Source organism: Canis lupus, chromosome 19, assembly GCF_003254725.2.
Source record: "Canis lupus dingo isolate Sandy chromosome 19, ASM325472v2, whole genome shotgun sequence".
Lineage (NCBI taxonomy): Eukaryota > Metazoa > Chordata > Mammalia > Carnivora > Canidae > Canis > Canis lupus.
The window spans coordinates 33,827,257-33,841,948 of record NC_064261.1 but is presented as its reverse complement, the minus strand read 5'-3'; positions in this window follow the sequence as shown (position 1 = coordinate 33,841,948).

Sequence of the window (14,692 nt, the reverse complement as noted above, 5' to 3'; positions counted from 1 at the left end):
AATGAAATGAGCTCAAGTTTTAAAATAAATGAATAAACAAACAAATAAGCCTACATATGTCTCATACCCTCTTCCCTATTCAACTTACTTACATAGTCCCCATTATGTATATAGTTTTGTCTTAGAGGACCTTGAAGTTGACAAGGCACATCCTGCTTGTATTTGGTCCCTGAAGGGAGCCTCACTCTCAACCTTTCTGTACCAGTCCTCACTGCCCTATGTTACCATTAATTCTTGGAAATTCTCCCTCCCTCTCCCTACCTAGTTGTCTTCCCTTTGATATCCAGCATGCTGTGCCTTTGATAAGTAGTGGTACATTCTGGGAATAAGCACTCACAGTAGCAGGGCTAATAAATGTCCCTCTAGATACCAGCAACATGTACAGTAGCTAGAGGAATAGTCTTTAAAGATAGGAGACACATCTCAAAACAAATTTTGCTTTCTTTATAAGAATATAGGACACCAATAGATTTCACACAATTCAAGGACCAAATAAATATAGGCAATTGGTGCTTTATTATTTTTTAAATGATGACTTTACTAAAATGCTTCTAATTTCTGGATTGGAGATGACAAAAGAGACATTTGTTTGTGTTTTGGAAGGTAGACATGAAGTGGCAGACATTACTGTCAGAAGGTTAAGCTGAGTGAGAGACCACAGAAGTGCCAGTGAGTTCCAGTTTGTCTGGCTCACCTTACTTCATATCCAGCTCTTTCTGACTTCTGGCTCTGTTGACAATCATCCCAAATGCACCACCAGATGTAGGGGCAACAGCCTTTGGCAGATGTCTCCATTAGCTCTCCTCTGTGGTCACATCTTGGCAGGGGGAGACGACTCTCCTGCAAGTTCTGATTTTTCTACCTTCTCCAATGTTTAGCAGAGCTGGTTAGGGACTTTGATCCTCCAGCTAGGTCCCATTGTGGCCATTACTTCCCAAACATGTCTCTAAATTGTGCTACACCTAGTTCCTATCATAGGTTTATATTCTATGGTAGTCATAATGGTCCTACTTCCCTGATCAAATCCTGACTGACACAGAAATGTTCTGGTTTTCTGTTTGTTTCCTACTTACGGCTTAGCTAGTAGCTGTTACTTGTTTTATTTCTGATTCCAAGGATAATAATGTTTTCTTTCTTTTTTTTAATTTATTTTTTATTGGTGTTCAATTTGCCAACGTATAGAATAACACCCAGTGCTCATCCCATCAAGTGCCCCCCTCAGTGCCCGTCACCCAGTCACCCCCACCCCCTGCCCACCTCCCTTTCTACCACCCCTTGTTCATTTCCCAGAGTTAGGAGTCTCTCATGTTCTGTCTCCCTCTCTGATATTTCCCACTCACATTTTCTCAAGGGTAATAACTTTATGTAATATCTATAAACATGTAAAAAACACATTTTTTTTGGTATTAGTGGAATGTTAAGCATGAGGTTGCTATTAGGAGTATTCCAAGTATTTTCCATGAAACAACAAGTTAAATAGATGAGCCAAGAGTATGACTTTTGAATCAAATAGACTTGGTGTGAATCCCATCTTCTCATTACTGTTTGAGTGATTCTATATAATTATTTAATCTCTCAAAATGTCAATTTTTCACAAATAAAATTGTGATAACTGTTTATTTTATAGAGTTGTTGGAATTATTTGGTTCATTTAACAAAATATCTGGCACATAGTTGGTAACACTATTATAAAGTAGCTATCATTGACTAACTCTGTGCCAGACTCATCACCTATATCACCTGTAGCGGTCAATAGTGGTCAGTGTAGCAGTTTTTATAATGTTTATTTTTTGCACAGGATGATTGAGGCTCAGGCCCTTTTCCCTCTAGATTGAATGTCTGTACTAACTTATAAATATTTTTCACATGAAAAACTTATTTTACTCTTATAAAATACTAATCAGGAAACAAGTAGTAATTTTGATTCACCAGACTAACTGAAGACGGTAAAAACATGAATAAGTCAAAGAGGTGGGTAACCTAAAATTATATTTACCTAAAATTCCACTGTGAATCACATGCAATTTGTCCAGCAGATTTGTTTCCTAATTCAAAACAATGAAGTTATTTTGTACCTTCTCAATAAATATGACTAGTGCAGAAAACTGGGTTAGTTTTGAAAAGCAATTGAAAAAAAGAAACAAATTGACTTTATATTAAAAAATTTCCACTGATAATTCTCAATACACATAATTCCCCTAAAGCCAACTAGAAACTGATAGACTTTTAAATATTAGAAGAACACACGGTCTTCTGTGGAAGACAAACCTCTTCTTCCATTCCAGTTCTAGACACTTCTTATCTGTGCATCTTTGCACATGTTTTAAACCACACGGAGAATCAATTTTGTCATTTGTTATATGAGAATGATATGTCCTGCAATTGGAAGAGTGTGAACATTAAAATGAAATAATACAAAATAAAAGATAGTTTCATGACATATGCACCAGAGATCCACCAAAAAATGATGTGTAGATGACAATAAATCATGAACACATGCTTCACATCATTCATTATTAGGGAAATACAAAATAAAATAACAATGAACCACCAGTACACATCTATTATAATGGCCCAAACCAAAGCAAAACAGCCAACAAATCTAAGAATACTAAGTGCTGGTGAGCATATAGAGCAACTAGAAATCTCATACATTGATGACTGGAATGAAATATTATACAGTTACTTTGGAAAAGAGTTTGTAGAAAGTAAAATATACATAATATGACTCAGAACTGCCCTCTCAAGTAGTCACTCAAGAGAAATTAAAAATTATATTTGCTTGTTTGCTTATGTTTATAGCAAATTTACTCATAATCACCGAAAGGGAAAAAGATCCAAATATTCTTCACCTGGTAATATTTAGACAGACTGCCATAAATCTATACACTGGAATGCTATCCCACAATAAAAAGGAATAGGAGACTCATCCAACAGGTTGGATGATCTCAGTGATGTTCTGCTAAGTGAAAGAAGACAGAATCAAGGCAAAACTATGGAGACAATAGAATTGTGCTAGATCTTGATTGTGATAATAGTTACATCAAAGCACAATTGTGTCAACACACAAAGAACTGCACCCTGAAAAGAGTGAATTTTACTCTATGTAAATTATACTTTAGTAAAAAGACAATCTCATATTCTGCCTTCTGAAATTTACAATGCACATTTCATACACCATCTATTTGATCTTCAGACAATTTAGTTGGTAGATATTATTTTTTCCCTGTTTCACAGGTAAAGAATGAAATGTTGAAAAAAAAAAGCAGGATCGATTCCAGGTTTCCTGATTCCTAACCAGGTGTTCTCTCTGGCAGACATTAAGATACTGAGGTGTGTTGTTTGAACCTAAGTTGTTTGATACTTTAAAAACACCCCATGGTAGCTTTTCCATTAAATAGCTTTGCAACGAAAAATATCCCAAGGTGTCACATTTTTCACATTATTTTTTTTCTCATTCTTAGAAAAGGGTGCAAACTTCCCTGGGATAATTGACCATCCATTGAAGTTACATATTTTGTATCTGTATTCTATTGCTATTCTCTTCTTTAAAAAATGCTTAAAAAATACATCAACAAATCTCCTGCTAAACTACTGCAAGGGAGCTGCTCTTGGAGAATCTAAGAATAGGTTAGTTTTGTTTCTTCCTATAAACTTTCTCCCCGGGGATGGTAAATTAGACAAGCTAGCAGGTCAGCTTTGAAGACACTCAAAGCAGACATTTGGCACCATACAGATTACTTTTCTTTAGTAAGATGGACATTTATCTTGCCTCTTTTCTCCTGTAGAGAAAGAAAACCACATGAAGAAATTTAAACCTCTTGCAACAAGCAGAATAACCACTCGCTCCCAATCTAAAGGCTCACTAAGGAGCGATAGCAAATCTCTTCTCCAAGATTTAACCATCATTTGGAATTGAGAGGCCAAACTGAAATACTAACACTCTTCCAGTTGTTCATATCAGTGACCCTAAAGTCCTTACCCTTACCCCCATGATAATTAGAGAACAATCTCATCTTCTATGCTTCAAAGAAATTTGTGCTGACTTTTAAGTGGGAACTAGATGACTATCCTCAAGAGAACCCAGATAGAATTTACTTTGGTTCTTTATACCTGATGAGCTTCATTAACTACTGGAGATGGATTAGTGGAGAATAGATAAAAAGAACCGTGGAGCTGGTAGTTATTTGGTATCAAATTAAGATACCATGGTAAAGGCTATAAGGAGGAAAGGATGCTGAATTTGGAGTCACTGCCATGTTAATTATGTATTATTGGTAGTGTTAGGCAAGGCCTGAGGCTTTTGTTTGTTGATTGGACTTTTGGATCAAGAGACAGAAAATCAACTGAAGTAGCTTAGTAAAAGTGAGCTTAATATAGTAATACTGGAGAAAGTTCCATGGAGAAAGTTCCATGTGCACTTGAGAAGAATGTGTATTCAGTTGAGTTTGGATGTAAAGTTCTGTAGATATCTGTGAAATCCATCTGGTCCAGTGTATCATTTAAAGCTCTCGTTTCTTTGGAGATGTTGTGCTTAGAAGACCTATCGAGTATAGAAAGAGCTAGATTGAAGTCACCAAGTATAAGTGTATTATTATCTAAGTATTTCTTCACTTTGGTTAGTAATTGATTTATATATTTGGCAGCTCCCACATTCGGGGCATATATATTGAGGATTGTTAAGTCCTCTTGTTGAATAGATCCTTTAAGTATGAGATAGTGTCCCTCTTCATCTCTCACTACAGTCTTTGGGGTAAATTTTAGTTTATCTGATATAAGGATGGCTACCCCTGCTTTCTTTTGAGGACCATTCGAATGGTAAATGGTTCTCCAACCTTTTATTTTCAGGCTGTAGGTGTCCTGTCTAAAATGAGTCTCTTGTAGACAGCAAATAGATGGGTCCTGCTTTTTTATCCAGTCTGAAACCCTGCGCCTTTTGATGGGGTCATAAAGCCCGTTCACATTCAGAGTTACTATTGAGAGATATGAGTTTAGTGTCATCATGATATCTATTCAGTCCTTGTTTTTGTGGAATGTTCCACTGAACTTCTTCTTAAAGGGGAATTTTAAGAGTCCCCCTTAAAATTTCTTGCAGAGCTGGTTTGGAGGTCACATATTCTTTTAGTTGCTGCCTGTCTTGGAAGCTCTTTATCTCTCCTTCCATTTTGAATGAGAGCCTTGCTGGATAAAGTATTCTTGGTTGCATGTTCTTCTCATTTAGGACCCTGAATATATCCTGCCAGCCGTTTCTGGCCTGCCAGGTCTCTGTGGAGAGGTCTGCTATTACCCTAATATTCCTCCCCATAAAAGTCAGGGATTTCTTGTCTCTTGCTGCTTTAAGGATCTTCTCTTTATCTTTGGAATTTGCGAGCTTCACTATTAAATGTCGAGGTGTTGAACGGTTTTTATTGATTTTAGGGGGGAATCTCTCTATTTCCTGGATCTGAATGCCTGTTTCCCTTCCCAGATTAGGAAAGTTTTCAGCTAGAATTTGTTCAAATACATATTCTGGCCCTCTGTCCCTTTCGGCGCCCTCGGGAACACCAATTAAACGTAGGTTTTTCTTCCTCAGGCTGTCGTTTATTTCCCTTAATCTATCTTCATGGTCTTTTAATTGTTTGTCTCTTTTTTCCTCAGTTTCCCTCTTTGCTATCAACTTGTCTTCTATGTCACTCACTCGTTCTTCCACCTCGTTAACCCTCATCGTTAGGACTTCTAGTTTGGATTGCATCTCATTCAATTGATTTTTAATTTCTGCCCGATTAGCTCTAAATTCTGCAGTCATGAAGTCTCTTGAGTCCTTTATGCTTTTTTCTAGATCCACCAGTAGCTGTATAATAGTGCTTCTGAAAACCATATCTGGGGGCATCACAATGCCAGATTTCAGGTTGTACTACAAAGCTGTGGTCATCAAGACAGTGTGGTACTGGCACAAAAACAGACACATAGATCAGTGGAACAGAATAGAGAACCCAGAAGTGGACCCTGAACTTTATGGTGAACTAATATTCGATAAAGGAGGAAAGACTATCCATTGGAAGAAAGACAGTCTCTTCAATAAATGGTGCTGGGAAAATTGGACATCCACATGCAGAAGAATGAAACTAGACCACTCTCTTGCACCATACACAAAGATAAACTCAAAATGGATGAAATATCTAAATGTGAGACAAGATTCCATCAAAATCCTAGAGGAGAACACAGGCAACACCCTTTTTGAACTTGGCCACAGTAACTTCTTGCAAGATACATCCACGAAGGCAAAAGAAACAAAAGCAAAAATGAACTATTGGGACTTCATCAAGATAAGAAGCTTTTGCACAGCAAAGGATACAGTCAACAAAACTCAAAGACAACCTACAGAATGGGAGAAGATATTTGCAAATGACATATCAGATAAAGGGCTAGTTTCCAAGATCTATAAAGAACTTATTAAACTCAACACCAAAGAAACAAACAATCCAATCATGAAATGGGCAAAAGACATGAAGAGAAATCTCACAGAGGAAGACATAGACATGGCCAACATGCATATGAGAAAATGCTCTGCATCACTTGCCATCAGGGAAATACAAATCAAAACCACAATGAGATACCACCTCACACCGGTGAGAATGGGGCAAATTAACAAGGCAGGAAACAACAAATGTTGGAGGGGATGCGGAGAAAGGGGAACCCTCTTACACTGTTGGTGGGAATGTGAACTGGTGCAGCCACTCTGGAAAACTGTGTGGAGGTTCCTCAAAGAGTTAAAAATAGACCTGCCCTACAACCCAGCAATTGCACTGTTGGGGATTTACCCCAAAGATACAGATGCATTGAAACGCCGGGACACCTGCACCCCGATGTTTATAGCAGCAATGGCCACGATAGCCAAACTGTGGAAGGAGCCTCGGTGTCCAACGAAAGATGAATGGATAAAGAAGATGTGGTTTATGTATACAATGGAATATTACTCAGCTATTAGAAATGACAAATACCTACCATTTGCTTCAACGTGGATGGAACTGGAGGGTATTATGCTGAGTGAAGTAAGTCAGTCGGAGAAGGACAAACATTATATGTTCTAATTCATTTGGGGAATATAAATAATAGTGAAAGGGAATATAAGGGAAGGAAGAAGAAATGTGTGGGAAATATCAGAAAGGGAGACAGAACGTAAAGACTGCTAACTCTGGGAAACGAACTAGGGGTGGTAGATGGGAAGAGGGTGGGGGGTGGGAGTGAATGGGTGACGGGCACTGGGGGTTATTCTGTATGTTAGTAAATTGAACACCAATAAAAATAAATTTAAAAAAATAGTAATACTGTATGTCTTTCGAGGCCTAAAACAGAAAAAAATTTAAAAACTGGATTAGTGGAGGAGACGAAATGAGGGCTCAAGTTTCAACAAAACATTCTGTCCTGGTCAACTTCTGTATGGAATTACATCAGATGCCTCTATCTAGGTCAATAAATTATCATAAGAACGGCAGCTAGACTGACCGTGTTGAGTAGGTACTAAGCTTTGGGCAAATAAACCATGTGTGGACATAGGAATGATTTCTAATGTAACTTCCCCATCTACCACCCTCTAGAGAAGGGTAAGGGAGATTTCCAGTCAAGCATAATGGGTTACCATTCCACTTAATTTCTAGTCTATTCCTTCTGAAAGTATGGTACCCAAATTCCGTGTAGCAGGGTTGCCAGAGATGCTTGGTAAAAATGTGAATTTCTGGTCTTTATTCCAGATTTTTCATGGCAGGAGGCAGGCATTGGCATTTTCATAATATTCCCTAAACCATCATATGTATACTAAAGATTGAGACCCAGAACTCCATGCTTTTCATTTGTAAATTGAGAATAGCGAGTTTGATACCCCCAAAGTTCCATTTTAGCCTTGGAAATTGACTGTTCTAAGTAAGTGTAAGATGTAAATTATATAATCTGGCTAGGTGGGTGAGACTATTTGAAGTAATGAGGCTAATGTGGAATCTGCAAAGATATAATCTTTATCAAATTTGTTCACTAATGCATCCTGACACTTATAGCACTGACTGGTACATAGTAGGCACTCAATAAATATTAGTTGCATTTGTTAAATTGTTTAATATTCTTATGTATATTATCCAGTAACAAAATAATATAAAAGACAATAGTACAAAAGAAGAACAATTGCTAATTACTTAGTAATATAAGAAGAGACTCACAGTGATGCCAGATGGCGAGGCAAGTGCATTGTTAATCCATATTCATCTCTTATGTCCTCTTTACGGACTCTCCTTAAACTTTATCACTTACAAGAATCCAGGGTACCAGCTTCCACACCAAACATGAGAAAACAGGAAAGGAATGGCCTAGTCTTCCCCAGAGAAAGGTCTGAGGAAAATTATGTGTGCTAGATTGAGGCACAGATAAAAGCCTGAATGTATCACACTGTAGGCAAACTAGACCCAGTATCTTTTCTGGAAAGATTCTGGGCATTTGTGAGGAGCAGAGCTTTGCTGTGACCATCTTAAAAATAAAGAAGGACTTAAACAAGGCAGAAGGATAGCCATAAAGAACCTTTGTTTCCTCAACCCCATGCCCAGCTAGACATGAATCAGAAAGGAACCTGTCAGCAGAGCACAAATGAAAAGTAATGATTAAAAAAAAAAAAGTAAAGATTAAAAAGCCAAGTTTTCATATGTAGGTCAAATGTAGAAACATTAGCCAACAATCAGTTTGTAGTCTTGTGTAAATTCTGGCTCTACTTAGAAGGCTATTGAGAAAATCAGAACAATGAACTGAAGCTCTTTTTTTTTTAAAGATTTTTATTTATTTATTTGACACAGAGAGAGAGAGAAAGAGAGAGGGAGGGAGAGAGAGAGAGAAAGAAAGAGAGAGAGAGAGAAAGCACAATCAGGGGGAGCAAAGGAGGAAGAGGGAAAATCAGGCTCCCCACTAAGCAGGGAGCTAGACTTCAGGCTCCATCCCAGGACAGTGGCACCATGACCTGAGCTGAAGACAGACACTTAACCGACTGAGCCACCCAGCTGCCGCTGAACTGAAGCTCTTGAACAGCATCCCGATGGCCACAGATGTGTCTGACCAGAGAAGCCTGAGTGATTGACTCAAGGAACTTGTTCATACCACCCTGAACACACCCGATCTCCTCTGTTCTCAGAAGCTAAGCAGAGTCAGTCCTGGTCAGTACTTGGATAAGACACTCAAGAATTTTTTCCCTTGCTTCCTCATTATCTGCCATCCTGAGGAATGTCAGGCCCCTGCATGTTTACTGTGATGACAGAAATGTAGATGTAACTGGGTAAGATGACCTCTGGAAGCCTCCCCCATTTCCTGAAGTCATTTTTCACTCCAAACCCTGGGCTCCACATATTCCTTTGTAAGCCTGACACATTTGGAATTCTCAAAACCTTTGATGCCTTCATTTCAGTGTGCCTCAACTTGAGCAACAATCTCCTCAGACTCTGAGCAAGCAGCCACCTTTGCTCTCCGTGGTCTCTCTCCACAGTGCTGTCACACTGCTGGAAGCCCTAGGGACAGCAGGCTGACTAATGCAGTTCCCCTTTGCATGGAGACGGGTCAGGGTAGGCATGTCTGGGGTCTCCCTGAATGACCTGATTCAAGGCAGGCTAACCTTTTAACAGAGAGAGCCACGTTCCTGCAGAGAAGAGCTGGTTCTCTGTAAGAAAATCACACAAACAGAATGACTCTGCTGCCCTTTGGAGAAATGAAAGTCTGCCCAAGATACCTGTTGTTTTTCTATTTCAAAAGAGATGCATTTACAGAGTAGACATCATTTGAGCTAATTTAATGAGTTTAATTCCTAGGAGAGTAAGCAAAGAAAAAAAGACTATCAGAATGTAATGTCACTTCTGATTTTTCCTTCTTCAAAATGGATAGTCTGCCCTCCAGATGAGTCACTTTGTCACATTGCATTACCTAATGGGACAGACCAAAGCCCCTAATTCAGAAAATTCTGTATCTTCTTTAAAACCAATTGTGACTTAAACCCATTTACAATATAAGTAGGTGGCTGCGAGTTCCCAACGAGTTTATCCCTGAGCATAATGAGATGGAACAAAAATGGCGCAAGACGCAGGGCGAGAGACCTGCCAGATGTCAAGAGGGAGGATCTCTTTTGGAAGATGTTGCCAGTGGGGCAAGTTATTGTTAAAACAGATTGTTGGAAGCAAATTATAAATTATAGCAGCCTTTCTGGGAGAGCTGCAACCTCTGAAAATAATGAAAAGGCAATATTGCATAGTATTAATCCTTTGGTACTTTCATTTGATTGTCTTTAATGATATTTCATGGTTAATAATGCTATAATGATATTTTGTATCTACTGTTCCATAAAAGGAATGCCATGCGAGCATATGTTGTATGCACTCATGCATAGCAAATGGGAAAAGAGAAGACTTAATTGTATGTGTAGGAGATAATGTCAAAATACTTTTACAAGGTAGGCTACATTTTATTGCACCTGTGGTAGGAGATGATATTCTGTGTCAAGCTGATAACTTAGAGGTCAAATTTAGCAGGTCAGCATTATACAAACAGTGTTTTTGTGTGTGTGTGTGAAATGAAATTCAATCAATCACTCTGGGAAATGTGAAGAATGAGATGATCCATGTACTTAGCTCTTACTAATTTTCCATTTTGAAAGCTAATTGACCACCAGTGATTGGACTCTTCCATAAATCTGTTCAGTTTTGACTATCTCCTCATTTATACGCCTGTTCATCTAAAGCTTGTGAATGGTTGCAATGTGGGAGATCTGTGCAAGGCAGTGAAGATACAGATCTAAAGAGACACAGCGCCTGCATATAAGATTTTAATATTCTAGTGGAAGGCAAACCTGCAAATATATGAGATGCATGTAGTAATTGAAGCATAAATGAAATACAATAGGTACACGTGGGAAAGAATGCATAAACTACCTGGGAGGAATAAAGTAAGTCTTCAAAGATAAAGTGAATTAAAATTTTAGGGAATCTGGGAGTTTGTGGCTCAAATCTTGAAGGGCACTCTAGGCATACATGAGAAATAATTGTGTATTAAGGTCAAAACAAATAATTGTAGCTTGTCAAAATAAAGAATGAGTCATACAGAAAGATGCTGAACACGCAGAAGGGATCATATCACTATAGAACTAGTATGTGAAGATTTTTTTTCCCCCTAGGGACACCTGGGTGCTCAGCAGTTAAGCATCTGACTTTGGCTCAGGGCAGGATCCCTGGTCCTGGGATCAGGTTCCATGTCAGGCTCCCTGCATGGAGCCTGCTTCTGCCTCTACCTATGTCTCTTCCTCTCTCTATGTGTGTGTCTCACGAATAAATAAAATCTTGGGGAAAAAAAAGAATATTTTTCTAATAAATGATTGAAAAGAATTCAAGAATATAGAACGGAGGTGTTACATAATCAGCTTTGAAAAGTAAAGAGATTTTCTGTGCCAATAATATACTAGAAAGTGACAGGAGTCAGGTGACACTAGAGCCTGCTAAAAAGAATGTTGAAATTTCCAAGACTTCTTTGAGAAGAGCCTGAACTAAGGCTGTGATGTTTCTTCTAAGTTGTGACATTTAGGTGTGTGGAGTTATTTATGGTGTTCTCTTATCATCATCTCAGTTCCTGTAGGGTTGGCTGTTATTATCCTGTCATTCCTAATACTGGCAATTTCTCTAATTTTATTAGTTTTTCTACAGTTTCGTCAACTTTTTTCACTTTTTTAAAGATCGTGGGTTTAGCTGGGACTTTTCCCTAGTGCTTTTTCAGCTTTCAATTTTGTGGATTTCTGCTCTTATCCTTATATCCTTCCCTGAGCTTATTTTGGGTTTATTTTCCTCTTCCCTTTCTAGTTTCTTTAGGTGGAAGCTTAGATTATCATGTAAAATTTCCTTCTCTGCTAATACAAGCATTGATAGCTAGAAGTTTCCCTCTAAGCACTGTTTTAGCTGCATCTCCTAAATGTTTTATTTTCATCCAGTTCAAAATATTTTCTAAATTATGCCAAGACTTCCTCTTTGATCCATAGGTTATTTAGATGTATATTGTTTAATTCCCCAGTATTTGAAAATTTTCCTCTAATGCTTCTTTATAAATTACTAGTTTAATTCCATATAGTTTGAAAACATACTTCATATGATTTCAAATCTTTAGATTTGCTAATGTTTGATTTATGGCACAGGGTAGAATGAAACTTGGTTAGTACTTCAAGTACATTTGGATGGAGTGCCTATGAATATCAATTAGATCTCATTGGTTTATGGTATTCTTTAGTTCTCCTATATTCTTGCTGATTTAATATATTACTGAGAAAGAAATGTTGAAATCTCCACTATAATTGTGCATTTATCTATTCCTTTCAATTCTGTTAGTTGTTGCTTCAGGTATTTTGAAGCTCTGCTGTAAGGTACACATATGTCTTGAATTTTCAAGTTTTCTTGGTGAATCATCACTTTAATCAATATATAACATCTGTTTTTCATTGTAATTGTTTTTGTATTATATTAATATACCCACTCCAGTTTCTTTTGTTCATCTTTGTATGTCTTATTTTTATTTTACGTATATCATATTTGAAATGAATTTCTTGTAGGCTTCATATAGTTGGATCATGTTTTTATATGCAATATGAAAATTTCTTTTAATTAGCAAGGTTAGGGATGCCTGGGTGGCTCACTGGTTGGGCACCTGCCTTCAGCTCAGGTCGTGATCTCAGGATCCAGGATCGAGTCCCGCATCTGTCTCCCTGCAAGGAGCCTGCTTCTCACTCTGCTTGTGTCTCTGCCTCTCTCTCTCTTGATCCATGTCTCTCGTGAATAAATAAATAAATCTTAAAAATATGATTAGTAAGTTTAGACTATTCACATTTAATGTGATTATTTATATGTTTATAACTAGGTAAGATATTTATCCCTATGTAACTTTTCCCTGTCTATTCAGAATCAATGATTTATGATGTCTTTTGGAATGCAGAGATATCACCATCATAGAGATCTCCTTGCTTCAATCCCCTTATGCTGTAGTAGTTGTCTTATGTGTTATATCTAAATACAGTGAAAATCTCAATTGACAATGTGATACTCTCAAATGTATTTTAAAGTGCCAAATGTATTTTAAATAACTCAGGAAAAGAGTAGAACAGTATTTACCCAGATAGTTACAAATTGTTTTGCTCTTTCTTTATTCTCAATGTTCTAAGTTTCTTTCATTTTATCTCAGTAATCAATCAATTCTGTTAGTTTTCCATTTATTGTCTTTATTTTACATTTATTCCTAAAGAATATGATTCCTGGACATATAACCCAAGGTTCTTTTGTTTAAAAAATATTTTAAAATATAGTGCTATTTCCTTCTGAGCCTAGTGATGAGAATTCCATAGTACCTGTGTAATTGTTTCCCTGTACGTAATGCATCATTTTCTTGGGCTGCTTTTGAGATATTTTGTCTTCAGGTCTCACTGGTTTGTTATAATGTATCTGATTGGATTTCTTGCATTTGTAGGTTTGTGTCTTCTGGCAAGTGTGGGAAGTTTTCAGTCATTGTTTCTTCAAATATGTCCTTGGGCTCCATTCTCTCTGTCTTCTTTCTGGAATTCTGATGACACAAATGTTAAAACTTTTTGTGGGAAACTGCTGCCTTCCCACAGGTTTCTCATTCTGTTCTTTTCTTTTCTTTTTCTTTTTTTTTTTTTGTTTTTTTTCAATGTATTTTTTCCTCTCTTGTTGAGATTACATAATTTTTATTGATTTATCTGCAAACTTATGTTTTTTTTTATCATCTCCATTCTATTAAATTCATCCTGTGAGCTTTTTATTATGCTAAGTATATTTTTAACTTAATTTCTCTAATTTCATTTTGGTACTTCTTTTTATATTCTTTTTCTGAGGCTTTCAATTTTTACACTTCTTTTTTCCAAGAATGTGCATGATTCCTACAGCATTTTTACAATCACTATTTTAAAATCTTTATTAAATGATTCCAATCCCTAAATCATCTTGGTGTTGACATTTATTATCTTTTCTCATGAAAATTAAAATTTTAGGGGGCATGAGGATGGCTCAGTTGGTTGAATGTTGTCCAACTCCTGATTTCACTTGGGGTCATAATCTAAGGGTCATGAGATCAAGCCCTGAGTAGCGCTCTAGGCTCAGCAGGGAGTTTGCTTGAGAGTCTCTCTTTCCTCTTTCTCTGCCTTTCTCTCTTCTCTCTATAATATAAAGGAATAAGTTTTTTTTTAAAAAAAAAGTTAAAATTTTCATGGTTATTTTTATACTGAGTAATTTGGGATTATATTCTGAACATGTTGAATACCCTTTACTATTAAAGAAACAGGTTCCAGTGAATAGAGCATGAACATCTTTGGGGAGCAGTTTCTGTCAACCACAATCTGCCTTGTGACCACCAAAGTTTACATCTGTCTCGTACACAGGAAACTTTCACCCTATCCCAAGGTCCCCAAAAGTCTCAACACATTAAGCAGCAATCCTAATTCTGAAATGTCATTTTTACCATATCAGATCAAAAGTCCCAGATAACATATAAATTAAGTATAGATGAGACTCTAAGTATAATTCATTCTGGAACACAATTCTTCTCCATCTGTGAACATGCAAAACTTAAGAAACAAGCTATCGGCTTCTAAAACATTATGGTGAGACAGGCATGTAGGAAAATAGTTATAGACATTTTGGCTCTAAAATTA